This window comes from Perna viridis, chromosome 8 (assembly GCF_037379345.1).
Source record: "Perna viridis isolate PV_CMFRI_1.1 ecotype Kerala chromosome 8, ASM3737934v1, whole genome shotgun sequence".
Taxonomy (NCBI): domain Eukaryota; kingdom Metazoa; phylum Mollusca; class Bivalvia; order Mytilida; family Mytilidae; genus Perna; species Perna viridis.
Window position 1 is genome coordinate 4492362 of NC_142452.1, and position 237 is coordinate 4492598.

Here is a 237-nt window from a genome sequence, read left to right on the forward strand (position 1 = left end):
GTGATTTATTAACGGTGAATTATATATGCGAAAAATTTCGCCTACGTTTGGTTCAATCAAGCTTCAGGGAGGGGCTATTATATTAATGGGAGTACGGTTTCTATTTTCAATGTGTGGTATATAGAAATTCTGTCATTTGAGAGATTTCACAATGTTGATGGTAACATCGATTCCCTATTGTGGCATATCCATTAATTAATTTTTACATGTCTTTTTATTATGAATATTTTATATTGT